General features: G+C 45.9%; 1 pseudogene; it reads left to right on the top strand.

Annotated features, from left to right (window-relative positions):
- LOC138493299 (selenoprotein M-like) overlaps positions 1 to 27,988 on the top strand; it is a 69,487-nt pseudogene that overhangs the window by 23,935 nt on the left and 17,564 nt on the right.

Raw genomic sequence — 27,988 nt, 5'->3', positions numbered from 1 at the left:
ATTTATTAATTTCATTTATAAACGCACAAACAACCCGAAGGCCTCGAAGCTGTACGCACAGTACACATACATTACACCCAGGTAAACACAACTGTGATCCCTTCCATTACACTAATAGCACTATACACAACTTCCAGAAGCACATTAACAGTGGTATTACCACCCACCTGCTGTTATACCATCACCCAGAAGAATATTCCATGTTTTTGCAACATTGTGCAGAATGTAGTAAACCTAATACTTTGCAGACAGCTGTTTAAACGTGTGCACTTTGTGCACTTTTGGTCGAAATCGACCAATTGCATATATATGTATGTGTATATGTAACTGGCTACGTGGGGTCGAAGGGTGGAAGGTTGGGGGATGGGTCTTTGCTCGTGTGGGCTTAAGGGAGAGCATGGAGGGACTCGTCATTTAAAAAAATTAAATTGGTTGAAATCTTATCAACTAAAAGTCCACGAATATAGAGCACACTCAAACATGTGTTTACGAATAAAAGTAGAACAATAGCAATGAATGCATAAGGCCTATGGGTTATTTGTGCTGCTATAAATGAATACATAAATAATTCAGAATTCTTTTTTCTGAAGAAAGCAGAAGACCTCCACCAGGATTGTGCAGACAGAAGAATATACTTGGTAAATGTCTGAATATGCACTTTCATCAGCTGCATTGCTGGGGTTCAAGATTGGAGTCATTAGCCATTGCTTCAACGATAGGTACACTTGTAGAGGAGCAGCTGAATGCCTCTGCAGGAAGTCCCGCCCCCATTTTGCCTATATGCTGGAAACTGGAAATTGCGACATGCACATCACCAGGGATGGTGTCTATTCCACAAAGAGCCTTTGAGACAAGGTATCTGAGGATGAAAATAGGAGTGGATGTGGAGACCTGAGCTATAATAAGGTTGTGCCTATACTCCCTTTTGTTCTCAGGAGCAATGATACTTTGCAGGGCCAAGTTCAAAGACAATCTGAATGGCAGACGGCATGAGTGATGAGAGATGTTGGGCTAATTGGGCGGGGAGACATGGTCAAGTCCACCCACCAGCACCTGGGGTACCAGCTTACGTGCTGCTAGTGAGGCTAATGTTCCAGGAGGATAAAAGCGTGCCAACCAATTGTAGAAGGCCATATAACGAAGGGCCTTATAAATTTAGAGTCAATGATGTACTGTGTACTTAATAACTGATGAAGATGACTTGCACTAGGGGTGGGCATAAGTTGTCCACCTGACTGTAGAGACCCAATCACAATCCAATCCCTTGTAGAAAGTATAGTTAGATGTTCCGCTTGAGCCAACCACAATCCCACCTAGGTTTTCTTAGTTTGCCATGTAGTATCATGTCACATATTACGTGTGCAACGTTTATTGCTGTCCGCTGTAAATCCCTGTTTTAGACAATTGAAAATAAAACAGTCGAGAGAGACATTTTGCCAACTTCCTGAGTCGGTCTTAATATTTGGTGTAAGAGTTATTCTGCATCCCCTTCATCGTACGATGTGTTACCTCAATTAAAGCAACATAAGGGTTCACACTATTAACAAGTTCCTTGAAGTATTTCATTGCAACATTCCAAGCTTACACTACAAGTTGGCAATACAGGATGTACAATGCAGTGGTATGTTAACATATTTTTATGCTGTGCTAAACCACCACCGTAGTAGTATCAGAGTGCCTAGTCTTGTCTGTGGAGTGGCGCATTATGACCCTGGCAGCAGTATCCAGACTTTAGTTTGCGAGTGGAAGATAAGCCCATGGGACAGTGGGAAGTAGCTGCTACATACACAGGAAAGAAGGGATGACTTGGGGTGGTGGGTTTGGGATATTGGCAGAAGCATATCCCCAATTTACAAGTATCATGCCTGTACCACGTAATTAGGTAAGTGCCTTTATTGCCAGGTACACGCAAGTAAAGTACTGAAGTATGACCACTGGTATCCAGCACCCCGGCCAGCACAGCTCTAACTGTCACCCTCAGGAACACTCTCCAGGCTAACGCTCTACACTCAAAGCACCTGCACACCAACATTATGACACATCCGACAAGCAGATCACTACAATGTATTCACACAAAAATGGGATTCACTAGAATAGGAACGAGTATATCAAATGATATCAACGTTCACATTTTAATAAGTCAAACAAAACAAGTGGACTTCAGAATTTGCAGGGATGTTAATCGTTACTTCCATCGCCATGCACCCCACATGCATCCCGCCACATGCCTCCCGCCACATGCTTCTCGCCACATGCATCCCGCCACATGGTTGCCCAAACAAAAGGCTCAATGGAAGCAATTCATAAACTTTCAAACTAAAAACAAAACACACCTAAACTTAGTCCTGACTTCACTGTCATCTACCTTGGTACCCAACAATAATATCTATAGAACTATCAGAGCAAGCTAAGAAAATAGAATCATAACAATTATAGATTCTCTCTTACTTGGTAACCAAGAACACTCAAGTTCTATTGATAATGGACATGTCATTGGCAAGGATGGAGCGGAATAAACCAACAAGAATTGTGAGTGAAAAGACATAATACCGCCATTGCAGACATGAACCAAATCAGATTGCAAGAATGTACCTGGAGGTAAATCAACCACAGACATAACTAGTTTACTGACATTGCAATAACATCATCATTAACAGGGCTCTAGAGTGGTCTTCTGAAAAGTGGTGGAACCCACGCACTGCAGGATCCAAGGTGTGGGCTGCTACACTCATGGCTAAGGGGAACACAGTGCCATGGTAGGAAATCCACAACAGTCCTCATGACCCTGGTGAATTCTCTGGAATCAGATGAACACTTTTCTGCTTTTCTGAAGCGGAGGAATGAGAGTCAACACTAAAGATTCATACTTGCCAACTTGGCCCATTCCAATCTGTAGGTGCTTATCCAGTCCCGGTTTGCATTCTGGGCTTGTAGTTCAATTTTTCCCATTATCAAAGTCTGATTACAAGTCCCAGAATGCAAAGATAAAAACAGGACTGGATAAGCACCTACAGATTGGAATGGGTCATGTTGGCAACTATGTAAATTCTACAGGCCCAGGAGTGCATCTACCATATTGTTACCATGGCAGCCCTGGCTGGAAGGATGCCACCCTTGTATCCGTATTCGGTCTTGGCATGCTGGTGGCCCTATCACTTCTCCATATAGGTGATCAAGTAGGGATTATACCCTCTAATTATGTTTCTGAAAATAATAAGTTTAGAAACGTTTTAAAAGAAAGACTTGTTTGTCATGAGCTAAACATAATTTTAGTAATGGCCAAACCACTAAGGAAAGTTAAAGGAATAGTTAGTTCAGAAATATTATTGGCCAAAAAGATGGCCAATAATAAAACAAATATGTAAAATATATATATTTTTTAAGTGTCTATGTAAAGTTTCGAGCAAATGAAGCTCATGGGGCTCCAAGATGAAGCTACCGCAAACACAAATACAACGTTTAAAAAGCTGTGGTTTCATTTCTAAGTTTTCCGGAAAACGTAGGAAAAAAATTGCAGCTAGTGTTTATTTAAAAAAAAAAAAAATAGCACTTACTGAGATGCAGCTGCAGCTTTTCTGCCTGTAGTCTCCGGTCTCCGCCCTCCGAGTCCCGGCACCAATGAAGGAAAAGCCACCCAGTGGTAGCTTTTGTTTACTACAGCTGGCTGGCTTTTCCTTCATTAGTGCTGCAAAAGCAAGCACAGCCGGGCATCTATTTCACAAAATGGATGCCCCCATGTGCTTCCTTTTATAAAGTTTGAGTTTCATTTGCTCAAAACTTTACATAGGAACTTAAAAAAAAAAGATTGATTTTTAAAAAAAAATTATTGCCCATCTTTTTGCCCAATAATAATTTTTGGGCGAACCATTCCTTTAAAGCTTACCAAGTGTGTACAGTCTTGCATTACAATTTGGTGATATCCACCTGCCGCTCAAAATCCACACGTATTTGTGATGTTTTGTAAAAAGAACGACTGCCGACTAACACTACAAAAAAACTCTCTAATACTCTGCATACCCATCCTCCAACACTGAACAAACCAGACACATACCTCTGCCACAGGAAGAAAAAAACACTGTAAACTACAGACACTCTACAACACTCAACAGGACACTAAACCAAACTCACACAAACCACACATATACAATCATGCACCAAACACCACATAAGGTTGACCAACAAAAACAAACCAGCACACAGTGGCCCTCATTACGACCCTTGCGGAAAGCGACTGACCGGAGCGCCACAGCGTAAATAGCGTTTCCGCCATTGCACGAAGGAGCAAAGTGCGGCCCATTCCGACCCATCGGGCACGAGCACCACGCCACGGCGGAAGTGCAAAGTCCGCGATGGCGGAAATGACCCCAAAACGGCCCACACCGCCGCCGTACGGCGCCCTAGGTGCAATACCGCCACCCCTCTTAGCGGTCACCGCAGTGTGCGCCTACCGGAAAGTACGGTGACCGGAAATATACGGAAACGGAAGTTAAAACATGGGCCCGGAACGGGAAACATCCCGGCGTACACCTATAAAAACACTAAAACCACACAACCACTAAAATCACTACCCTGAAACACACCCCAACCCGTCACCCACCCTAGCGAAACCAAGACAAATGGGAAAAGTAGCGAAGAAAGCGTGCGACCGCAAGCGGCAGGTCCACTTCTCCCGCGAGGAACTCACCGTGCTAACAGAGACCCTCCAGGAGAATGCTGCCGTCGTCTTCTCCACGCAAATGACCAGAACGGCACTTGCAAACAAGAAGACCATATGGGCTCTGGTGGCACAGCGGGTAAGTGCGGTGGGGACCGCACCCCGCACCCCACAGCAATGCCGCAAGCGATGGGACGACCTGCGGATACGCGTCCGCAGCATACTCTCTGCCAACCGCAACATTGCCACAGCCACCGGGGGAGGTCCTGAATCACCCATCAAGTTGACCCCCTGGGAAGAAATCTGTGCCTCCACCATCGGAATGGAGAGCATAGAGGGAGTCGGAGGGATGGAGAAAGGAGTGCAGACATCCGAAGATTCAGGTAGGTGGGCCCGATAAAACAATGCCAAATCCACACTGTCCATCCATGTGAAGTACCATGCGTCCACATAGTGCAACAGAAACACATGTCCAGGAGAACGGCCACACACATCGGCCTGATAGCGCACGTTAAAACCCACAATAAATACATAAATAATTAAAAACCCCTAATACACGCACTACACGTGCAGCAGGCACACCCTAACTGCAGGCTGCCAAACAACTGCACCCTCACTCCACACACAAATCAAAGCACCTCCAAGGACCCGACCCAAATCACCCTCAGGTACCACCCCAGAGCATGTGATACAATGCCATTCCAATTCGCACAGACCCATCATTAACCCTCGCCCTCCTTTACTCCACCACAGGGTCCGATCCAAACGACGAGCTACAGGACACCCCTACCAGCACACCTGCAAAGAGGGCCAAGACCAACGGCCAGAGACCCTCCACCTCAGCTGCACGCATCAAGACACGGCAGCTGCACAAATCAGGTGGCAGCACAGAGGAGGGAACATCAACAGGCACCCCAGCAGCCAGCATGCCCACAACACCACCACCACAGGTCCCCCCAATGGATGCCACAGAAGGCACTGCCTCTGGTGGCAGCAGCACCATAGGTGACACCCCATTGATGGCAGCATGCTCCGACACAGAAAACGGGGATGTCGAAGTCAGATCCATCCATGACCTGTCCCAATCCCCCTGTCTGTCCCATCCCGTACAACATGAGGATACCACGCAGGGGCACCCACAAGACAACGACTGGCCATCCCCCCAAGCCCTGTGGCAAGGCAACATGAGGACAACAGCCCCTCTGTGACACCCCCGCAAATGGGCATGGCCCAGCAGAGGCAACAGTCCCTCGACCAGTTAATCGTGCAACAGCAGCAAATGGCCACGCTCCTCAAGGACCATGCCGATGAATGTGGGGGCACTAAGGCAGACATAGAAACATCAACTGAGACACTTAGGGCAGAAATGGAGAGAGGCACAGAGACGCTGAGGGCACAAATGGAGAGTAGCACCGAGAGCCTGAGAGTCCAAATGGAGAGAAGCACCGAGAGCCTGAGGGGGGAACTGCATGCGACGTCCAAAGACGTATGTGCCGAACTTGCCGCAGTGCGCCGTGTGCTCACTGAGCTCTCGCAAACCCTTAGGGACATGCATGGACGTGAGCAGGCAGACACATCATCCGTTGCAAGTTCCGTCCAGGGCAGCCCCCAACGTAGATCTGGAAGGAACCTGCGCTCCACAGGCAGGGGTGCCCCTGATACCCGCAGAGGGGGCTTGCAATAGCGACAGCCCACTGACAATGAGCATCTTTGGACACTGGGGTTCGTGGGGGAGGTAGGAGGGTGGAGGGGGTGTGTTGGGCTCACTTGGGTGGCGGGTCGATAGGGTGTTCAACATGACATCACATATGCCATAAAAAGTGCACGATCAACCAATGAGATGTGTGGACATTGATTTCTGTGTACTAGGCCATCATAGGCGTACAGTCCATGTTGTGCATGTCCCAGACACGCACAGTGCCACGAGTCCCGTGTCCATGTATCAGCCACCAGGCGTGAGTGCTAGAAGCATGCATCAATGAGATGCTGACGAATGTCACGGGCCTCCGGTGCCTCGCAGACTCCATGAGGTGCTGCCACATCCCCACCCTCATCATGACCATCATCAGGTGCTTGCAGTTCTGCGTCAGGGGGCATGGGCACATTTCTACGTACGCACATGTTGTGGAGCATGACACATGCCATCACCATCTTTGCAACCTTCTCATGGCGGTACAGGAGTGCCCCGCCAGACCTGCTGAGGCAGCGGAAACGAGTCTTCAGTAGGCCGAATGCCTGTTCAATGACTACACGGGTACGTGAGTGGGCATGGTTGTAGTCCTCCTCATGCTGGTCCCGTGGGTTCCGGACTGGTGTGAGGAGCCATCTCTTCAGTGGATATCCAGCATCACCTGTATGTGGACGAGAAACGTATGATGTGGAATGCCATTGCTACGTACGCACACCCCCCCCCTTCCTGCCAGGTCATTGCCAAATCACATTCCCCACATAATCATGCATGTAATGAGACTCACCGAGTAGCCAGGATCTGTTCCCTGCGTGTCGCTCCATGTAGCGTGGTATTGTAGAGTTCCTCAAGACCATAGAATCATGGGTTGATCCAGGGAATCGGGCACAACAATGTGTAATGATCCTGTTGGAGTCACACACCATTTGTACATTCAGGGAATGAAATTGTTTTCTGTTGCGGTACTGGGCCTCCATGGCATGTGGGACGACCAATTCCACATGGGTGCAGTCGATGGCACCAATGCAACCCGGTATGCCGGCAAGTGCATGGAATCCCACTTTTGTGTTGGTAATTTCCTGCTCCGAGCGTGGTAGAGAGATGTAGTCGTCTGCGTGCTGCAGGAGGGCATCGAGCACTTGCAATAGTGTCCGTGAGAACAGTGGCTGAGAAATGCCATGTAATTGTCCGACTGTGTGCTGGTAGGTGCCTGTGGCCAGGAAGTGGAGTACAGACACCACCTTCAGTAGGGGTGGGATGGCGGTAGGGCTATCTATCATGCTGACAAGGTCAGCCTGTGTCATGTCCACAATGGCGGCTATGGTGTCAGTGAGGTTGAACGGATGTGCTCGGAGGCGTGGGATTGCGGGCTGCCTGCGTGGTGGTAGTGGCTGTGCTGGTGGGCCTTGCTGGCCCTGCCTTGGCCTCCTCCTCCTCCTGCGTCTCCTTCGTGCGGCCGGTAGCAGTTGGTGTTCGTCTTCTTCTTGGAGTTGGAGTAGTTGCAGTGCTATCAGGTCCCCCAGGGCCAACATCGCGAGTCCTGCCGGTAGCATTTCGGTGTGGTTGTGGGAGGAGACTGGCTGTGCAATTTATGTGTTTTCAGGCTGTATGGCCTCCACCTGTGGTGATTAATTCCACCTGTGCAAGCTGCTCTCCCCTTTGGCCGAGCACGTCCCGCGCACAACGCTGCAAATCGGGGAATGGCATCTTGCTATTGCAATCATGTATTTGTACCCGATGGCCGTGTAACATTGGTTGACATGTTCATTCTGCTGTGGTCCCATTCTTGCACATACTATTTGTGCAGTCGCGAACAGACATGTGAAGGGTCAGTGGAACGTAGTACTCGAGTAACGGTGGGCCCTCATGCATCACTTTACCGAGTTGCAATGACGGGCGGGGCGTCCCATTTGTGGGTGAAGGCAGTTGACATTTTCACACACAGCCGCACTCGATGGAATAATTAGTGATTTCGAACGGCCACAGATGCCTTTTCGGCGTGATGTTGCAAATGTGGAATTCCAAGGGCGGCGCTTTCGGTTTCCAGCTAGCGGCGAGGAGATGCCCACAGGTCTGACTGCAAATATAACGTTCTGTTGTTCAATGTCCTTGAGACAGGGCCCATGGCGAGGAAGCAATGATTGATATGAATAGTTTGGGATGCGCAATTGCTACGTGGGCGATGAGGCCGGCCGTTCCCACATACATGTTACTTCACAACACTGGAATTACGGGCTGGGGCACTGTGGATTTTGCAGGCTGCATAACGCACAGACTCAATGGATGTTTCTAATGTTATGTGAGTAATTATTCAGGCGTTTTGATTCCGGGGTGAGGGAATGATGAATGGATGCATGGGCAGGGGATTTGATACAGAGTTTGCCATGTACAGGGCTTCTTGGGATCTATCCGCCTCCCCTACGCTATGTGATGCAGGGCTGCCATGGTGGGACCATCGTCTATCTGGCCTTGTTGAGCCCTCCCTGTCTCGACACGCCCTCAGACACTTGTGTCCATGCACATTAACATTCCCATCTGATGGATTCTGTTTTGACAGACGCATGCACAGGTACACCCGTTTGTGATGGTGTTTGCACCTCGATATAGATGGTTAGGAGTCGCAAGTGGTTTTGGGGTGGTGATGATCCTTTGGAGTGGGCTAGCATGCATATGGCTGTGGATTTCGTGTGATCATTGAAGTGAGTTGTTGGAATGTAGTTCTGATGGCCATTCTGTTCTTTTTCTTTTCTTTTGGTTGACAGGTATCTCCTCCCCTTTTGCCACTGCCATCTGTATGCCACTCCTGCAGATGGGTTTTACTCCCGACACCTGCTGCTTCGTGTTAATCAGTGGAGCAGCATTACGATCTTATGGGACGATCGCCAATGGCCCACATGCCCTTACGCAGTACTGGTGGCTCGGAGCAACATTTCGGCCTTTCAGCTGGACTAGTGCCTCCCCATTGGGACGGCCCTGCGGTTCTGTGCGCTTCCATGTTGCCTTTTCGTACGTGAATGTGGCTCTGTGTACCATGAGGGAACAGGACGACACACAAGTAGTGGCTGGTCATTTCTTGCGGATGCAGCCCACAATGGTGATTGGTGTTTAGGAGTTCATGGCCTGATGGCTGTATGGGCTTGGTGACTTTGATGTGCATTAAATTTCTATTCTGATTTGGCCCGTGTAGCGTTATTCTTTGCAAGTGATGTGGCATATGCCTATTTGGGGGGCGATGTATTGTGAGGAGATCTGCATTGGGTTCCAGCTTCGGAGTTTAGTTGCGTGGTACTGTACTGTGCGCGTTTGCCTACTAAGCCCGTGAGGTCAGGGATGGGGGCTGCCAATATGACAGTTTGAATGTTGTCATGCTCAGGGGCGGGGGATTGGGTTTTGTGTAACAGATGCCGGTCAGCCAGGTGGACTGGTGGAATGATGTGATTCTCGGAATATGGCTGGTCACAGGTGCCTGTGTTTGCGTGCGTTTCTTGGTGGGGGACTGTGGTCATGTCCATTGGGATGGCTTCTGTATTCGTGCCATCTGTGCCCTGCAGCTCCCATTGGCCCCTCTTGTGTTTCTTTTGTTCGTTGCCATGCATGGGTGACTTGTACATTTCAATGGTTGCATTGTGGCTTCATTGCGCCTACGGGGAGTTGTACTTTGTGGGCAGGGAGCGGTGTACAGGCACTCAGTGGGGCCGTTTACGGTTGATTCGCGATGCCGTACTTCTCACCATGGCGGAATGGTACATTACGCCATGCCTGATGGCGTTAGGTACATGTCCGCTAGGGTCGGAATTGGCGTACCGTTGCGCCATGGTGGTGTTTGCGGTTTCGCATGGCGCGCGTGCGCGTGCTTGGTGCAGTTAGCGTTGGCGTTCACTACGGTGTCGCTAATGGCTTCGTACTTTGCGGTGACGGGTCAGAGTCGCACCGAGCGCTATTCGATGGCGGTATTGCATTTCCGCCATCGTTTTCCGATTTCCGCAAGGGTCGTAATGAGGGCCAGTGACTTGCTTGTCCGAACTGAAACTACCAACAGCACATCAACGCTCTATTACACGTTTCCCTCTCAATCCCACTATCTAACCCCTTCCTCGTCAGAACCGTCAGAGCGCCTAGAGATGATGAAAATGGCAGCGGTGCACAGTATAAATCACAATAACGTAAAATAACATAAAAGATCATCAATTTTCTTCAATAGTTATATTAATGTTATGTAGAGGTGCTTATTGTTTCCTTACTGTATTGTGGGCCTTTATTCTTTCCAGGACGCTTGCTTTAAACAATATAGTAACATTTTGTGGAAGTATTGCTTTGATGACACTTTACTTTTGGTTTGTGCATACAGAAAGCATGGTACTTACTCTGAATTAAATTATGATCTCTGCCATTATATACTTATTATTTTTTTTATTTTTTGGAAAAAGAACACACCTGCTAAAAAGAAAAGCCACAACTAAAAAGGCCATATGTAATTATTTCATGCCGTTAGATTTAAAAAGCATAAGGATGATGGTAGATACATCATTCTATAAAGACGCAGAAGAGGACATTTGATGAGACTTCACGCAAAGACCACGTGATAACAAATGCTCCTTTCTTGACAAATGCAATGGGGACCTAAAATAAAGATAGAGCAACAAGCTTTCCACCTTGTAAGTTAATGGACAACACTGAATAAACAAAAAAGTTCACATTTCCTTTGAATTATTTGAAATGCCTTCTGTGGGAAAACAGGTAAAATGGGATTGTTATATTGTTTGCTGCTTAATTCATAAAGTTAAATGCAACTGTAAAAGAACAACATTAATTGCACTGAAATAATCACTTGGCACGTGCACAGACTAAAAACTACAGTACAACGAGGTTTGAGAGTGTTCTTTCTAGAATAATGGTGAATGGACATGCTAAGAAACATGTCATCTATGATGTCGCAAAATCAAAGAAAAATATAAACATTTCCTCCAAATTGTTTGCAGGTGGTGTCTTACATTGATAGTCAGAATGTTTGCAAATAAATCATGAATTCTCTTGTGTGTTCAGAGGGTCTTGGCATCTGTCTAAATGTATGGAAATAAATGCTTAGATTGATGAAATGATAAGTGCACAATAGTATGGTAGGTGCCCCTTGGCTCATGTGTTATTCCATAAACTCTCACTGACCCCATGAACGTAAATGATGTGAAGGATATTGAAGGGTGTTCGGCTGGGAGCACCTTTGGTGTCTGCATATTGATGTTTAAGATATTGCCTGATTGAAGGCTAACAGTGTGCTGTGTTTTCTATTAGGCACCCAGTGTGGTGGCGTGAGGGATCAAGAAGATGCCAGAGCTGTACCTGTTCATGATGGAGCGCTGGGCACTATAGTATCCTTTCTGTTCTGATGACAGCTAGAGTGGGGAGTCTGCCTTGGGCAACCAAGGTCTTCATGAAGTGATTATTTAGAGCTCTGGATTCCCAATTTCCCAGAGAGTAGCACGGTTTAACAAAGCCAACTGCTAGTAGGCCAGTTTTGGATCATAGGCCCAATAGCAGGCCGTGCTTTTCACAGAAGATTGGAGAACAATGTCACTGTAGTGGAGAAATTGGCTTAAATGTTTTCTTGTTGCAAGGAATAATATGAAATCAAGAATTCTAATTTCTAATTCTCAATCAAATGGTAAAGAAGAGTCTTATCAAAGGTGAAGGAGAGCAAATCAGCCCCTCTTTTGAGAGTAACATTTGGATAAAATTTAAGTGGAGTTTCCTTGCATCTTTAGCCTTCAACTTTGTATGGCTCGAATATGCGATGGGTTCAATTATTCCCGAGATCTTTACTTCAGCTATTGTTGTCCTATGTTTCTGATTCTACTATGATATGACTGGAAAGAGGACATCTTACAAAAAACAAAACTCATTTTGTTTCCTTGTAATAGATAGGTTGTCAATGAACTAATAACTGTCTAGTACATAAAATGCAAGCCGCCGAACCAGACAATTTAAGATGGTTTTAAAATTGCTAGGTGGAGGTGCTGTTCTAAAAAAATCAGGCCTCCAGATAAGTTAGATAAAAAAGGACCCAGGGGAGTCCTTACAGTAGTAAATAAATTGTGGTCTCATAATGTGATGCCAATAACAATGACAGAGCCAGTTAGTTAGGCTAAGCTTAGGCAAGAGCTCTCACAAACTAGATATGATACTTTTTTAATTTGCCAGTTAACATGAGTCAATGGTCATTACATAGTGCTAAAACCAGACTTGGTCAAAACTTTCTGGGCACTGAAGGAAAGGCAACTGATGATAAATTATGCCCGAGGCATATAATGGATGGGTATGTTTAGTGGAGACTTGTCAGGAGCAAGAGGAACATACTGAAATGTTGTCCTCCTTATTTAAACATAAGCAGTGCCCTAGAAATGTTTTTTTCTTAATGTCATTCCATCTTCTTCAAACCGTTCAAAAGGTAGAACATTGGCCTATTGTTTGTCCAGATGACACTCTGTTTATTTGGACACATCCAGATGTGTTCACGGGATTGATCTTGAGATTTTAACTAATTTAAGGACCAGATTCTGCAATAGTTCCTATTAACATACATCCAGCAAATCTGGAGATAGTAAGAAGAAGAATTCCCGGCTACACTTCTAAATGAAAACAAAAGAGCTAAACAAGAGGGCATTAGAACAGCAAAATAACCCATATCTGGAAGTAGAGCTACATAAAGGACTGGGTTCTGGCAAAGAAGCAATAAAGTGCTTGATTAAATGTGTCAGAACCACTAAGGATTGTTGTACAAACTATGTGATTAAAAGAGAAAGAGTGTAGTTCCATATCTGTCACATTTCTGAACAGGCAGAAAGATCTAGGACAGGCCTGGCATGGCAGACTAGGGCTCAAGAGTCTAAAAAATGTTGATACCATCATGAATAAAAGAGGAGGGATACCCGATACGTCTTCAAGATCCACGCTGCTAAACTCTTTCTTAAGATGAAATACCCCTGACAATCCTCCCCCTACTCCATTATATCTGATAATTGTATATATTTCTAGCAGCAGACAGGGTTACAAAGAAATCCAGCAAACGTTAGTGGTAAACAAGAGGCTCCTTCAAGACACACAGAAAGTGTGCATATCCTGAAATATCTTCTTAATCATAAAGCTCCTGGGCTGAGTACAGACTTTTCTTAAACTCTGGAATTTATGGACTCTACATGAACAAAGGTTGCCCTCTAGACTTGATTAGTAGATCAAATAATTGGCTACGCCGGAAAAAAGATAGGGACCCAGAAAAGCAAATCCCTATTAAATACTGATGGAAAATGTAAAGCTGTGCCCAACAGGATCAACAGTGGTTTAGGACTACCTGTCAAAAAGGAAGAGAAAGGATCCATATCAAGCAGGCTGCTGTCCAAACTGGCAAAGACAACAAATGATTGAATTGATTTGAACATTGCTAGGAGGAGTCATCTTGAAAACAAAAGGTTACTCCATTTGGAGAGTTCATGAATTAATTAAACCTAACTAATTTTACCAAACATTGGTGCTGCATCTAAGGAAATGGCTACAAATATATTGTGAAACTATATGTTTTCTGTATGTGTTTATATTTCAAAAACCCAATATCACTTTTGGGTATTTGCTACAGAAAAGCCTACATCAGATAGATGGACACTCAATACAATAAAGTGCTGCTTTTCTCCTACACTGTGTCGCCTGGCAACGTTCTCAGTCCCATGTTCCAGTCCTCAGAAAATTCATTATTTTGGTAAACTAACAGGTAGTGCATGATCCACATGGAGAATGGCGTAAAACAGGAGTTGTGTTCCATAATGTGTGACGGGCCATCCTTAATATAGTGATACTTATGATGCAGTAAGCCATCTCAAATGCTCTCCCCTCTTTCTCAAATGCTCTCCCCTCTTTCTCAAATGCTCTCCCCTCTTTTTTCAAAGTGAAGAGTGGAATGGCCTCAGAAGGTAGCCTATGCAACCAATGTCTTTTAATAATTTTTTGTATGTTAGGGTATTGGGGTTAAAGGTGCTTACACAGATCAATTCTCTTCTTGGATAGATATTCATGATGTGGGTGTGTAGAGTGTTGCTCAAAGGGTAAAAACACCTTGTTCCTTTGAATCAACTTGGCAGGATAACCCTGTGGGCTTAGATGGCTGTCTAGTTCTAGTGCATTTTGCTGATAGTTACGCATTGAACTACAGTTAATATGAATTTTGAGATATTGACCCTCCGGGAGGTTACCTCGTAATGACCATGGGTGGAGACTCTGGTAGTGCAGCAGAGTGGTATGATATATAGGTTTAATGCAAACTTAAATTCACACTGTTAATGGCCTTTTGGAGGTCAAGGAAATGAATGTTACCCTTGCTCTCAGTCATTGTAAGATGAATGTGCTGTTTTATTTAGTTTAGCCACCAAAGGAAATTGTCAACCACTACCCATAGCATAAACATGTCATCAATATAACATTTCCATTCAGCTATTTGTGCTCGATTGGAGTTTGTAGCCGTCAAACTATGATATTTTTCAAATTGTGCTATAAAGAGCACTACCGGATGGGAAGTAAAGACAGCTCCCATGGCAGCACCCTTTATTTGTTGACAGAAGTATTTCTTAAACTGGAAATTATTTCTTTTGAGTACTATTGTCAAGATTTCTACAATTTATTCCCCTATAATGGTTGTGTTCTCAGTGGTATTTAAAAGTTTCCAAATACGTAGAATGGTTTCATTCTGGGAAGGATTAGTGCCAAGCGTCTTATTATCTAAGGTTCCCAAATAATCTGTGGAAGGATTAAATTGGCAATTTACAACTCATTTGATGACAATAATAGTATCCTTGGAGTACATCTCCGTCTCTTAGCTTAATCATTTCAGAAAAATATCTACAAACTTACTCAACTGTACAAATATTGACAAACAATAAATACACAATGAGTCTGCCAGGTGGTTTTATGGAGTCTGCATGATGCTTTGGTAAAGCATACTAAGATGGTATAGCTGGATTGGGGCAATTTAAGAAATCAAATTCACATTTGCTGACACAGCCTTGGTCCAACCCAGTAAGAGTGATGTAATCTGTATATATAATTGGATATCAGCAGTGTGATCTTCCAACAATTTTCAATAATGCGACTCTACTGATAGTAGATCTATGATCAAACCTGAACATAAACTATTGCAGCCAAACACTCCTAGTCTGATCCCTACCTGACCCACCTGACCTGACTCATGCCAATTAGGCCTCAGCCTCAGACCACTTGACCCTATTTTCTGTAACCGGCACCTACTGCCGCATGATGTATGTCAGCAAAACTCTGCTGTTATCTGCACCTTTGCTGCTCATACAACTAATCTCGATAACCATGGACCAAATTAAATATGCACCCTGTCCTATTATGAACAGAAATACTAGGCTTCGAGCTAGACCTTCTTCCATCTACGAGCCTAAACCGACTAGCAATACCCACTTAAACCGCCGTAACGACCCTAAGAATACTACTCTGCATTTGACGCAAGCCCACCAACAAACCACTCCAGATGCAAAAATGAAAGAACCTACACCAGTAACTTTGAAAACCCAAAGATTACCTAGAATAACTACAATAGCGGGAGCACTGATCAATGCTAGATATGTCGTTACCACTGAAATAGCCGATATTCTAACATCAGATAACCTCGACCTTTTAGCGGTCACAGAAACCTGGCCGCACGAGGCAGCAGGCCCAGCGCTCTCTTTAGCGATACCAAAAGAAGATCAACTCTTAACAATGGGCAGACCTAACTCTAGAGGAGGTGGGTTAGCTATCATTGCTAAAGCCAACCTGGACTTAAGACTATCCATGCTACCCCCACTAAAATCCTGTGAACTGCTATCGGCGAAACTGCCTATATCCCCATGTCGCACTCTAACCATCTACCTCATATACAGGCCACTAGGGCCCTTAGGCTCATTTGAAGAGGACATATCTAGCCTCTAAGCAAATAATACAAAAGACTCATCACAGATAATGATCCTAGGCGACCTCAACTTAGGACTTAACGACCCGGACGACAAACAAGCTCAATCGATAGCCACCATGTTTGATGAACATGGCCTCTCCCAAAAAGTCCTCGCCCCTGCCCATGATAAAGACAGGACCTTAGACTGGGTAGCCACCTCAAACTGCTCAACAACAATCACAAAAATTACACCCCAACATTGGACTGACCATTTCCTAATTGACTTCAGCTTAACACTTAATAAAGAAGCAAACAAAGAAAAAATAATGGCACCTTCTCTCCCCACAAGATCAAGAAAAAATATCACACCAGATAACATCCTACCTTTCCTCCTTCCAGTGATTAATGCCCTGCCAAGCAATTCTGATCTGATGCTGGTGGACTCCTATATTGACACTATGGCCAAGGTCCTAGATACCATTACCCCACTTAAGGCTTGCAAGAGTAAACAACAGACTCATCTCAACAACTGGTTCACCCCTCACCTAAAAGAACTTAGACTGGAAAAAAGGAACTTAGAAACTACATGGCAATATACCCCAACGGAAGAAAATAAACTAAAATTAAAACTCTGTGCCACCAACTACAAGAAAGAAATTATCCAAACCAAAAAAGAAGTCTACAATGAAAGAATATCTAGAGCATGTTCCAATACCAAGGAATTATTTGTGATCCTGCGAGAATTAGAATCACCCATACCTCCACCGGACAATGTACCTAAAGACAAGCAATGGTGTACTAACATCCAAAATGCCCAAGCAAACAAAATAAAAACACTGGAAACTAAAATTGCAGTAAAAAAAGCCTCTCTTCACCTCGCTGAAACCCCAACTATCACCACTGCCATTGACAAGTCCAACCTAGCTCCATTTAAATTCACTAAAGTCTCCATTCAGGAAACCGAAAAAATGATTGCTTCCCTAAAGCCATCAAACTGCAAAGGTGACATCTGCCCGGCCCAAATAATTAAGGAAGCAGCTAGAGATTTAGCCCCTTTATTTCTAAACTCATTAATTCCTCCTTTTTATCTAATACCGTCCCAAGCAGCTTGAAAGAATCCTGGGTTCTACCCCTTCTCAAAAACAAACTTCAGACCCCTCCATCCCCAGAAACTACAGGCCTATCACAACAGTCCCATTCCTCCTGAAGATAATAGATAGAGAGGCCTATCTTCAAATTCAGAAGCAGCTTGAGACCAACCAACTCTTAGGCTCCCGCCAGTGTGGTTTCAGACCTCAGCACGGCACAGAGACAGCATTAATAGACCTTAAAGGCCAAATTGATGAGCTTCACGACAAAGGAAATACAGCTATGCTACTCCTCCTTGATCTGTCAGCAGCATTCGACTTGGTGGACCATGCAGTGTTATGCAAACACCTGGCATCGGCCGCCCACTTTTTAAGTCAAGCTATATCCCGGGTCCAATCCTTCCTTGATATCAGAAGCATGCAAGTCTTCTCCACCGCAGCATCTGCAGACCCAATCCAAACAACATGTGGAGTTCCCCAGGGCTCATGTGTCTCACCAACTATGTATAATATCTTTACTAAGCCTTTATTTGACAAATTGAACAGACTGGGTGTCACCTACACTAACTATGCAGATGACACCCAGATCCTCATTCCCCTTTCGGGCAATTTCACCCCAGAAACAGCCTTAGTAAACGAAATTTACATCCTCATTCAGGCATGGATGGCAACCCATGGCCTCTGCCTGAATGACGATAAAACAGAGATCCTGATCCTTGGCTCGGCCAACAACCTAAAATAATTTGACACTAATTATAGCACCTTCAACATTGACGGCAATATAATCAGAGTTGCCAAAGAAGTGAAGACTCTTGGCTTCCACCTGGATTCCACGCTATCCCTAAAAAAACAGGTAAACTCCTTGACCTCATCCACTGCCTATACTGGCAAACTTATTAGAGCATGCAGACCCTTCCTCTCACTTGCAAGCTGTATTATTCTAGCCAATGCCCTCATCCTATCAAAATTGGACTATTGCAATGCAATGTATGTAGGAGCCAATAAATACATCATCAACAAATTACAAACATTGCAAAATAATGTGCTCAGAACGGCCCTGAACCTCCCGACTAGAGAGCACATATCTAACGCCAGGAGAAACTGTAATTGGTTAAAAATCAGCGATAGGATCCTCTTTAAAACTGTCACATTAACCTTCGAATGCCTCAACAACGCAGCCCCCCGAAACCTAAAGGAAAGTATAACTAGAAAGTCTTCTGCACGACCGACTAGGACAGCCAATTCCTACTGCCTCCAAATACCTAGATTCCGACTAAAAAACACAGGTGGCAATAGCTTCCCTGTAAAAGCAGCCCAGCAATGGAACGCATTACCAGTTGTGCTAAGAAGGGATCAGTCTTATGACAGCTTTAGACGCAACACCCGTTCCTGGCTACGCCTCAATGACCACTAGACTAATGACTACAGCTGTTTGCTTTCGTATCTTGCCTCTCACGTGTACCTGTTAACATCTATAACTATGCCTGCAAGTATTCTCTTTACCTGTCTACACCTGGAATCAAGCTCTAAGTATTCTTGTCATGTTGTGCGACCAGCTACCTAAGGGTTTAGGGCGCCCTACAAATAAATAAACAAACAAACAAACAAACATGATCATGTCTTCATATTGTACTGCATTCATAATGAAAATGCCCATGTCATCTGTTGTTATGACTATTTTATGTTATTTTGTAGTTTTTTGAGGGATTGACGTTCAGGATGTTTGAAATTATTAAGCAATTTGCAAAGATATTCCTTTCGTTTGCAATGCCTCTCAAGATAACTCTTTCAAATCTTAAAATCTCAGCCAATACTTGACCTGCCATGGCCATTATAACAGATATATTGGGTAGACCTGTATGAAGCCTCTCTACTGGTTCAGGATGGTTTCAAAAGATTATTTCAATTTAAGCAGATTTTACATAAATATCTAATTTCTATTTCTATTTGAAACTAGTCCCTAGGGTTTGTTGGCAGAAACGGGAGACCATATGCAAGTAATGATGTGTCTTCTTTAGTTAGTGAGTGGTTGACAAGTAAACAAAGACAGCTAATCATTGTAAGCTACTGCTGGTACATTCTCCTCTTTATATGTTCTTTGATAGGTTGGGAATTTCCCCAGCAACCTTTAATTTGGGTATCCTTGGTGGCAAGGGTATCTATGGGGGGGGGCGTGGCTAAGCAGCCGATGTAGTGAGACATGCCGCTGAGGAGCTCTGGAGCGATCCTGACAAGATCCGACAAAACTAGCATAAATTGGTTCCAGAAGACTGCCAAAGTCTCTCCACAGAGACCGGAACACCTGCTGCCCACCCGGCGAAGCCCCCAGAGAAAATCGGGCGGTGGAAAGGAAGATAGACCGCCGGAGAGAAATCGTCCCGCGAAATCAAAATGGCGGATGTGCGAGCTGTGGGAGAACCCCGGCCGCGTAATATAGAGTGAGCCGGAGAATCTACACGATCAGCGAGAAGGACACCTGCCGCGCATAACGCAGAAACTAGTGCAGGGAAGACCCGAGCCTGAGTCAACCCCACGACGTGGACACCAGCGCAACTGGTGGAAGTGGGATGCAGAAGCTGGAGAGGCCCGAAGGCGTAGACGGGGACCGCAGTACACAACCTACGGAGACCAGCGCCGCCGGAGGAAGAAGGACGGCAAAACAGAGGAGACCCGAGGACGCGGATCGAAGCGTACATTCTCCGGATGGCCAACCGCGCCCGCGAAACCCAACGAGGGGGTCAGAGGCACACGGAGCCGCACCACAGAGAAGGCGGGCACCGGAGGTGAGGCTGGAGGAGAGAGAACCCCTGTATATAAATACTGAAGCCGGACCCAGTGCACGCGGTGCAGGCGAACACCGACATAGGGCCGAACCTATCCCCTGATACGGTGAGGTGACTCCCGGACCGCTCATACGCAACGCAGGCAACACGGAGATCCTTGTTTCCAGTCCCATACCTGGAAGGACACACGCAGCAGTCACGGAAAAGGCCCAAGCCCGAGGCGACATCCGACAGCAAAAAGCGCCAGGGGCAACGAGGGTGTCAAGGATACGAAGGCCCAACATATATACCTGCCAGAAAAGTGTAACAACCCTATCACAAGGTGCAGGGTGCCCGAGGAACATACGCCGGAGAGACCCGCAAACACAGAGGAGTAGGGAGAGCTGGGCGGAGGAAGAAACAGGGGGCACGGCACGTGGGGCACAGCCAAGACTGGTATTAGCAACACAGGCCGAGGACGGTACCCCCCGCAATGCCAAACAAGAAAACAGAAGGGAAAACCAAGCAAGTAAGCATGGAAACCTTTACTAAGGCATCCGGACACAAACAGTCGCCATCAGCGGACAAGGCGGCAGCCGCAGATGACACCTCAAACCCAGTGCAAGCCGCTAACGAAGGCACGATACTGGAGGCCATTGCCTCCATGAAAGCATCCCTCGAAAACAAGATGGACACAGCAATAGGGGCTCTGAAAGCATCTCTAGAAAATAAACTGGATACAGTAATGGTAGATGTGGGACTCCTGGGACGCAAGGAACTTAACAGAGAGAGTGACGGCGACGAAACAGCAGGTGCAGCAAAATACGGCAGGGGTTGCTGTAACGCAGATACAGATGTCAGAGGTATTACAGAGCATCAAGGTTCTGGAAAGGAGAGCAGAAGATGAAGAGGGGAGAGCGCGGAGGAACAACATCCGCATAATTGGAATTCCGGAAGGTGAGGAAGGCAAAGACCCCACCGAGTACGTGGAAAACATGCTCCTCCAGGAGGTCGCAGCAGGTGTACTATCCCAGGGCTTTGTGGTAGAAAGGGCACACAAAGCCCTGACTGGAAGACCCCAGTCGGGTGCCCCCCCCCCCGAGGGCGATGACTGCTAGGATCATGAATTACAAGGACAGGGAGAAAATACTAGCGTTCTCAAAGGGGGGGAGGGAATCATCAGAAATTCTTCCAAGATCACAATGTATCCGGACTATATGGCTATGGTTCAGAGGCAACGGGCACAGTTCGGCCCAACAAAAGAACGCCTCAGGGTCGTGGGAGTAAAATACATGCTCCTATTCCCCGCTAAACTCAAGGTGATACACCAAGGCAAAACATGTTTTTTCGACTCCACCGAAGAGGCCCACACTTGGATGGACACACAAGGCATCCCTCAGATGAGGCAGAGAAACGCTAGCAATGTCGGAAATAGACCCCGATGAGGAGTAACAAAGGCAACCTGGAACAAAGAAAATAAGCATTACATAAGTAAAAGAAGCTAGAAGAAAGCATAGAGGAGCAATCAGCCCCACTTTAGCTGTGTTGGCTGAGAGAAGCGGCGCCCCCGGGAAGAATGAACTACTAGCTTGGATGTCAGTTCTAAGGCATCACGCTGCGGCGAGTCTGCCCCTCTCAAAGGGGCATGACGAGAGACGCGGCGGAGCCCGAGCAGGGGGAGGGTGGCTGGGCGTTAGTTTTCCAGTTTTTGTTAAGGTTAAGGACGTTGAATGGAGTGAATGGGCGGCACACGGCACGAACTACGGAAGGACTACCGCAAAGGACATTAAAATAATACAGACAATAAGCAACCGGAGTAACATGGGGCAGGAATCCAGCGACAGCAGCTGTGGCTGCATCAGGAGGCAAGGAACCGGGACCAGAACACTGAGGGAGATAGGTACGAGGAGGCCAAAGGGCAGGGTGCAAGGACACGGCAGTGGGATAATGAAGCCAGGCACACAGAGAAGATCATGGGACCAGACGAATTGACAATAGCTACCTGGAATGTGAGAGGACTCAATGCGTATGTCAAGAGACTTAGGGTTTATGCCTGGCTAAACCGAATGAAAATCAAGATAGCGATGTTACAGGAGACATACCTCACAAGAGACAGACAGGCCAATGTGGATAAGAAATGGGGAGGACAGATATACAGCGCCACATACTCAAATTACGCATGAGGAGTACTGATATGGATTGCCCCGGGGGTCCCGTTCCAGCTACTCAAGCAGGCAACCGACACAGAGGGACGGCTGGTATTAGTGCATGGCATGCTAGAAAACAAAGAGGTGTGCCTGGTCAACACCTACCCATCGAATAATGATGCAACAGACTTCTTTAAAAAGCTAGCGCTCAAGTTAGCGCAATATAGGGAGGCAACGTTCATCTGGGCCGGCGACTTCAACTGCACCTTGAATCCCCTTCTCGACAGGTCTGATAATAAACACAAGAAGCCAGCACCCCCAGCCAAAGAACTGCATAGGATCCTGGAGCAGCTACAGCTAGCGGACGTATGGAGGCAGGTACATGGAGAGGGGAGGGGTTATACACACTACAGCGCACCACATGGAACATTCACACGTATAGACTACATATTCGCGGGCAGGGAATCGCTACAAGATATCACTGGAATCAACATCAAAGCATGCAAACTTTCTGATCATGCCCCAATAGTGGCGACATGGGCACACACCAATAGGAAAGCCCCTATTCCAACATGGCGACTTTGAGCAGAGACCCTGAGAGAGGGTGAGTTTGAGGAACACCTCCAGGAGGTGATCGATGATTATTTCGAGCAGAACGAGGGCAGTGTTGAGAGTGGCGCCGTATTATGGGACGCATTTAAGGTAGTAATAAGGGGAGCGGCAATAGGCAAAATGGGAGGATTGACGGGAGCCGCCATGAGGGAGTTGAATGAACTCGAGAGGGAGATTGAATTGAGAGAACAATGAGCGGGGATAGAGGGGGAGGAACCGGGAGAGCTGATAGAGCTGCGGACTAAATGTATGTTGCTCTGGGAAAAACTAGGGAGGCTAAACTATGGGAGGTACCTACAGCGGTTAGACGTGGAAGGGGATAAACCTAGTAGGCTCCTGGCCTGGCTCACCAGACAGGAGAGTAAAAAGGATCCCATAACGGTGCTAGAAGACCACACTGGGACAGAGATCAGGGATCAAGAGCACATTAATGCTCTGTTTGCGCTTTTCTACGAGCAACTGTACGCCCCGAATCCGGAAATAGACCCGGAGGACATAGCAGATGCACTGGTAGAAATAGGGTTGCCGAGGCTAGTGGAAGAACAGGTCCAGCTATTGGACGCACCCCTCACGGTGGAAGAAATAGAGACTGTGATCACAGAACTTCCCACCGGCAAAACCCCGGGCCCGGGTGGGCTCCCGGGAGGGTTCTACAAGACGTACAAGAGCGCCATTGCCTCGGAACTACTAGAGACATTCCAAGATGAGTATGAGAGTATGCGTCTCCCGACAAGCCTGTCGGAATCAATAATCGTCCCGATCCTTAAACCAGGGAAGTCCCCCAGGAAATGCGCCTCCTATAGGCTGATATCCCTTATTAATCAGGACGTTAAAATACTAACGGCAGTCTTAGCCAACCGCTTAAAACAGGTAATACCAATGCTGATTCACCCGGACCAAACGGGCTACATTCCGGGAAGGAACACGTCCTGGAACCTCCGCAGACTTCACCACGTGATAGATGAGACAAATCGACTACAAGACGAGAGCGTAATAGTGTCTCTGGACGCTGTCAAAGCTTTCGACTCTGTGCACTGGGAATGGCTGGTGAGTGTATTCACCCATTTTGGTATTGGGGAGGGGTACCTCCGTTGGATCAGATTACTATATAAGGAACCCAGAGCAAGGGTGAAAACTGGGCGATTTATTTCCAAGGAGTGGAAGATACATAGAGGAACCAAGCAGGGGTGCCCGCTATCGTCAATGTTATATATCCTGGCCTTAGAGCCATTTGCGGTATTCCTTAGAGCAGAATATAGAGACACCGGACTAGACATAAATGGGGTACTCCACCAAATCTCGCCATACGCGGATGATATGCTCCTGTTCGTAAGCAAGCCAACCACAAACCTACCCTGCCTCTTAGAAGTGATTGAGGCGTACACCAGGCTTTCGGGCATAGCGATTAATAAAGAGAAGTCCCTCCTCTTCCCCTTGGCGGGTCTAAAACACGTCCCCCCACATTGTCTGCCTGACATGGGCGCCCCGCAACGTCAAGTATTTTGGTATAGGGATACATCATGACACCGCTGATACCCATACATCCAACACGCTTGTCGCTTTAGAAAGAAAACGGCGGTCGATGACCTTCTGGGGGACACTCCCACTGGGAATGATGGGAAGAGCATCCCTCCTGAAGATGGTGGTACTGCCCCGCCTATTATACTTCCTCACGAACATCCCATACAGCATACCCAGGGCCTTTTTCACTAAACTAAACCCGATAACGCGTTCATTCCTCATTCCTATGGGGGGGAGGGAGCAATAGGATCGCAATAAGGACATTGCAGAAGGACTACGAAGAAGGGGGTATTAGACTACCGGACTTTCGAGAGGTACTACTTAGCAGGGCAGCTGCAATTTGCAGTAAAATGGCTGGGGGAAGACGAAACAATAGATACAAGCATTTTCCAGCCAGCACTGAAGCAATATTATTTAAGGGAAATATTATGGCTCAACAGACCCCTGCTCAGAACCCTGCCGAACATGCTCAACATTGCAGTGGACTTATGGAAAAGAGCGTGGAAACTCCAAGGGGCAAAAGATCTGCAGTTGGCACAAATCCCTCTAGCAGGTCTCCTGGGAGGGAACACAAACACATTAGCAACATATTGAGCACATTGGGAGGCTAAAGGTGTAGCACAAATTGGAGACCTGAGAAGGTAGGGAAGGTCGACGGACTTCCACGAAATGGTAGACAAATATGAAATACATGTGGGTCAATTCATCCTATATACCGGCATGATGAGAAACATTACGAGAAGATGGCCAGATTGGGAAGACCAGGATGAAGAGACAACATTAGACGTATGGTATGACATTGCAGAGGGAACGCACACAACCTCCAGGTTATATGAACAGCTACTGAAAGTTAAAAACCCACAGGAGCAACACACGAGGCAGCATTGGGAGGAGGAGTTGGGGAGACCCCTCAGCGATCAAGAATGAACCAGGGCCCTACGATACCCAAAAAAAGTATCCAGAAATGCAAGGTTTAGCCAGGCGCAGCTATATGTAACGCACAGAGCGTATCTCACGACCAAAAAGATGAATAAAGTCCAGATGGGAGGCCAGAGCGGGTGCCCCCGCGGCTCGTCGGAAGAAGCGGACATGGTACACATGTTCTGGTCCTGCCCAGTGATACAAGAGTTCTGGGACAGGATCAGACTTAAGATAGCAAGAAGCGGACTTCAAATCCAGTCGGAACACCCCGAAAAGTACCTACTGGGCCTCTTCTCAAGAGGGGGGCAAACACAAATCGCATCTAGCAAAGATGAAAGATTTAATAAGTATAATGGCCAAGAGAAGGATAGCAATGACATGGAAGTCAAGGGAGGGCCCGCGCGTAGATGCATGGTGATCAGACCTTCAGAAGTGGACGCAGGCAGAGACGGTGGTGTGGATGAGAGCAGTGATAACAGGGGAAGGGGAAACTGCGCACAAGTTGACCGCATGGAACACGCTAATACAAGACCTCTTTGGCCACCGAGAGGAGGGAAACTCTGAAGATCCTTTGGAAACAGAGGGTCCATAGACGAAATAGAAAGACCAAGCACGAAGCCCAAGAATAGAACATTATGTGTACTAGACCTGCTGTTCGACCCAACGGGAGGTCTGGACTGAACTAACAAGGTCGTTGGAGAAAACTATGAAATGACAGCGGAAGGGCAAGATCCGTACAAAGTGCCAATAAGTCATTTATGTTACGCTTGTTTGTATGTTATGTGTTTTGTTTTTGTTCAAAGAAAACAATAAAGAAATTTTTAAAAAAAGGTATCTATGGTGACCCCTGGTCCAACCTCGCCCAAAACATTTCTTGTTTGTATATGGGTGGTGGAATCACTGCCCAAGGATTATGGAAAGGACACCACTTTCGTCAATTGGGCCTAGTCGTCTGTTATTATCACAGTTGAGTCTGATGGGGTAGTAATTGGACAAATAGAGAAATACATTACATTTATTTCTTAAACTCTCACATATCCTTTGCTAAGTTGTTTGTATTTCTGTTTATAGTGGAAGTATGAACATCTTCTACTTGCTTATTGATTTCTGCCAGCCGGTCTTTGCCATTGCTTATGACTGAGTTTTTATTATTATTATTATTATCTTTATTATTATTATTATTATTATTATTATTATTATTATTATTATTATAATGAGGGTATTTTTTTTAGCATGAACCTAGCTTCCGATAGCAACAGAGTGCTTTAAAAACCATAGGGGGAAGGAAACATTGAAGGAAGCAGAGATGCAAGGCAGGGGGGTGATAAAGTGGGAGAGTAAGTGTGGGTAACTTGTCAGCAAGGGATCTACACGCAACCCACAGAGGAAAAAGGGGGAGCAGATCACCCAGTCTCAGGCTAGGTGGAGAGTGGAGGGTGAGTGGGCCAAGATGTTAGGGAGAAGACATCCCTTGAAGAGAAGGGTCTTGAACTCCTTCCTGAAGTGTAGAAGTGATGGAGTAAGTCTGGTGTTGACGGGGATGAGGCTCCAGATTTTGGGGGCATAGACAAGAGTTATTCACAAACGTCTTTCCACAGACCTCCTTTCATCATTTCCAAGTGCTTTTCAAATTTTTGAACTAATCAGTTGTTTAAAACAAATTATGAAGACCTGCACAAATTGGCTGAGCAAAACCTTCCATTCTGTGAAAAAAGCACTAATATAGGACGGGTCCGTTTTCCAACAATTAAGGTATCTCCATGATTTATCTTTCTCTTCAAGACCATGTCATTGTTTCTGTCTTTCAACCTTTTAGGAAATTCAAGTCTGCTTATCAAGTGTGTCTGGGCCCCTCAAGCAGTGCGTTTGAAGGCTTTGAAGATGAAGAGATCCTCGATTAGGGGAAGATGGATGTTGGCTGTTCTTTTACTGTAGGTCTGGGATGTGCAATTAAAATATCTATGAAGAACGTTGAACTCAAATGTGACACAAGAACATTGAAGCATTTATTGCAAGATGACATACCCAAAATTAGACAGCTGTTTCATCAAGATCACTTATGGAGAGCAATCTATTAAAATTCCCTTCTCCATTTCCTGATCCTTGGGTTACGTATCGTGAGACTTGAGATGACCAATCATCACCACTAAACAGTCTGTTTGGAACTTACATTCCTCTAAAATGATCAGATTGATTTAAGGACCCACATTTCTCTGTAAGTGTAACCCTTTAGGTGCATCACCAAATGTTGCTCGAGTCTAATGGTAGACTCAGCAGACTTGAGTACTCGGGTCAAATTAATATAGTTTTCACTGGTGGAATCAAGTAAGGTATTGGGGAAGGAGACGAGTTTGTCTCGACATAAAAACCAAAGAGACTTCATTCTGTTACTCACAACCTCTGGAGATATTGGGATATAACTAGGTGGTAGGAATACCAGCTCAGATGAGGACCTCCAAAAGTGAGCAGCCATGTATCTGTGCCACAAATCATTTTTCTCTGCATTAAAATGTTAAGCCAGCAAATTAATAAAAAACATACATGTTACTACATTTCCCTCCTATGCCACACATATCTGAAAATGAAGACTGTCACACATCACTATTTGGACCAGGTTTTTGTATGTATTGAATGAGAAGGGTTTTCAACCCACATGTTTGTA

Source organism: Ambystoma mexicanum, chromosome 10 (assembly GCF_040938575.1).
Source record: "Ambystoma mexicanum isolate Mex_15411 chromosome 10, UKY_AmexF1_1, whole genome shotgun sequence".
NCBI lineage: Eukaryota > Metazoa > Chordata > Amphibia > Caudata > Ambystomatidae > Ambystoma > Ambystoma mexicanum.
This window is presented reverse-complemented; position numbering and strand designations above follow the sequence as displayed.